The following is a 3,529-nucleotide window of genomic DNA, read 5'->3' as shown; positions in this document are numbered from 1 at the left end:
TAAAACCACAATTAGATGGCAGCAAATGGCGGGGAGAGCAGCTGTTACAGCACCGGGACACCCAACACGACACGCCCTGGCGCTGCGTGACACAGACAGGGCAGAGCGACCCTCTGCTGGCTGGGCGGGGAGCGAGGGATGGAGCAGGGCTGCGAGTGAGGGGATGCTCGGGAGCTCCCATAGGGGCTGGGAGCTGGGCTGGGAGTGCCAGGTGCCTCCTAATCCGAGGGACCTGCTCCCCAAGGACCCCACACCCCCAAAGCTGCAGGAACACCCCAACAGGATAAAGGCCCACGGGTCAGGAATTCACAACCAGCCTCACTCCGCAAAGCCACCAGCATCCATCACCAGGGGAGAGCCCCAGGGGCTGGGGGAGCTGAGCAAGGACACGTGAAAGGGTTGGGGAGGTTGCCCAGCACTAGAGCCCCTCATTTGCAGTGATCTCCTGCAGCCCCAGCGCAGCCTGCTGCCCACCAGCTCCTGTCACACACAGCAGAGACCAAGGCAGGAGGGGACATATCATGGACCCAGGTCCTGTGGGGTCAGGGGACCCAAGCCAGACCCTCAGCCACCATGGGAAGGGGCACAGGAGACCAGAAAGGAGACCCCACATCTTCAAAAGCCCCTCAGGCCACCCCTGCCCACAGGGTAGCCCAGCCCAAGAGGCTTCTGATGGTCCCTGATGGTCCCCGAACAGCCCCTGTTCCCCTGACCTGGGGGCCCACAGTAAAATGGTAAACCCACCTTGGAATCAGCCTCTGGCTGATGTCACCATTTCTTATTAAAAGCTGGGTTTTTGCTCTACGATGGACTAGTTTTATGTTCCCATAAATTGCCAACAGTTAGCCCAGATCCCCACAGAGCCAGGATCGATACCTGGCCGAGGGGAAAAAGTGCTGAGGAAGGAAAAGCAATACTCCAATTAGAGCAAAATTTAAGAGTCCAGGGGTAGGGGTGACAGTGCCTAACGTGTTAGAATTTATTGACAGCCTCCCAAACCTGGGTTTGTTGCAGCTCTCAGAGGCAGGCAGTGTCCCACCAGGCACCCACTCTGCACTCTCAGTCCTGACTGGCACAACCAGGGACCATTCCTGTGTGGTTTGGCACCTCCAGCCACGCACAGGCTGTTCCTGGCTCCTCTGGCGCATCCATCAGCAGGGCAGCTCTGCTGGTGCCCCCTGAGCTGGCAGCACACCCTGCAGCCCATGGCACAGTGACAGCCGGCCCGGCTCTGGGGGCACAGGGCCAAGGAAACACCTGGCAGTGCCCCACGGCTGCTCCTCAGGGACACAGCCCCTGCCCAGGGTTCAGAGCCCTGTGCCCAGCTCTGCCTGCTCTGATCCCAGTTAAACACAGCATAATCCAGCCTGGGAGCGCCAGCTGGGAGCCCCAGCCCCGGGCTCCCCTCCCAGCCCACTCCAAGCATTGCTGGGCCCTGCCCTGCCCCAGGTGCTGCCCACGGACCCTCAGAGTGGGAGGCAGCAGAACTGAGCACTCCAGGATCAAAGTTCTCAGATGTTCTACATGGACCTTGCACCCCCCTCCCAGGGAGGCCGGAGGATGGCACTGGGCTCACTGTTAAATCCTGTGGCCAGAAAACCCAGCTGGATTGCAGAAATGTTGGCAAATACAATAAACACAAGTACATTAACTCTAATTCTGCAAAGCCTTCGGCTATATTAATCTCTCTTTAATGTAATCACCTATAAATAAATGATGACCCCATGATTTAATATGACATCTGCCAGCCCCATTTCCACACAAGCTGTGAAGCAGTGCCTCTGGTACACGGTAGGGGTGGGACTCGTGTGCCTGACTGGCCAGGGCAGCTCCCAGGCTCAGCTCCAGCTCACCACTCCCGGATGGATGGATGGATGGATGGATGGATGGATGGATGGATGGATGGAAACACAGACCAAGGCTCCCTGGCAGGGACCATGCATCCCCCAGGGCCCCAGGACCCTGTGGGCAAGGGCTCATGCAGCACAGCTGTTGATGGACACACCAACATCACCATTTGTGTAACCACTGCCAGGCAAGGGGACAGGACACCCCATCTGGGGATTTGGGGAACAGGGGGAGTCACTGACAACTTCCCCTTTGGTGAGCCCTGAGGGCATGGGGGTGACAATGCTGCTCACCTGTGCAACAGTCCCCTCCTGCAAAAATATGCACGGAGGAGGAGAGAAAAGGAACCCTTGAGAACCAAAAATCGTGTTGAAAGGTGAGTTTGTGATGCCCAAGCCGGCCCCTGATGCACTGATTCGAGGGCTCACTGGAGCAGGAGGATCTGAGGGCACAGCACAAAGGGCTGCAGGCTCAGGGTGGGGCACATCCTTCCATCCTTGGGCCCAGAGGAGACCCTGGGCTGCCCAATCTGTGCCCCCTCTGCCCCGAGACCGGGCAGCCCGGCAGGGGCTGTGCCTGCACAGCTGGAGCAGCTGGAGCAGCTCTCCCAGCCCGGCTGGGTCACTGCAAACAACCCACCAGGGACAGAGGTTTTCCATTCAGCACCAGGAGAGGCAGCCTGTCCTGCTCCTGCCTTGCTCCATCCTCCTCCTCGCTGGGCTGGGGGGTGGCAGCAGGAGCAGCCCATCCTCACCCTCCTCCACATCTGGAGCTACCGCTGCTCACCCTGCTAAAGGAAAAATGATCTTTAATTAGCACAGAGCTGGAGGAGCTTCAAGCCTCCCGTGTCTGCTGATGGCAGAACCCCTGAAGCCACCCCAGCCCCCAATACCTCTGGCCATGCTGTAACAGGGCTGGCCCGAGGGTCTCCTGGAGGGGTGGGGATGTGCCTGGGGGTCTCCTGGCCCCAAATGCCACAGGACCTGGGGCCACGTGTCCCTCCTGTGGGGAGCCTGGCCTCAGTGCTGTGCATGGCAGGGGGCATGGGCAGGGCTGGGGGTGGCAGGGAACTGCTCTGGCACTGAGCAGCCCCTTCATGCGGGGGGCTGAGACACGAGGGATGGATGGATGGATGGATGGATGGATGGATGGATGGATGGATGGATGGATGGATGGATGGATGGATGGATGGATGCATGGATGGATGCATGGATGGATGGATGCATGGATGGATGAACGGATGGAACCATGGATGGATGCATGGGCAGGGAGCACTCCCAGCTCTGCCTGGGCAGCTGTGAGCCCTCCAGCACCACAGAGGAACCCAAGCACATGCCCCTGCCCTGGGCTCAGGGCCCCACTCACCAGCAGTGGCTCTGGTGCAGGTCCCACACCCCTCCGAGCAGAGCGGCGCTGGGTGAGGGTCTGTGGAGAGAGAAGCATCAGAACAGCACAGGGGCAGCAGGAGCCCTCCCACCCCCTCCCCAGCACACAGGCCGAGCCCAAGCCAGGCTCTGGCTCTGTGTCCCCAAAGCAGCCCTGGGGCAGCTCCTGTGCCCCCACCCTGGGCCCAGAGCAGGCAGGGCAGGAACACAGCAAGGCTGAAGCTGCAGCCTGGAAAAACGCTCACTCAGGCAGGATGCCTAGTAATAAATTTATTGTATTTTATTACATATTCCCC

This window comes from Ammospiza caudacuta, chromosome 17, assembly GCF_027887145.1.
Source record: "Ammospiza caudacuta isolate bAmmCau1 chromosome 17, bAmmCau1.pri, whole genome shotgun sequence".
Classification (NCBI taxonomy): domain Eukaryota; kingdom Metazoa; phylum Chordata; class Aves; order Passeriformes; family Passerellidae; genus Ammospiza; species Ammospiza caudacuta.
This window is presented reverse-complemented; position numbering follows the sequence as displayed.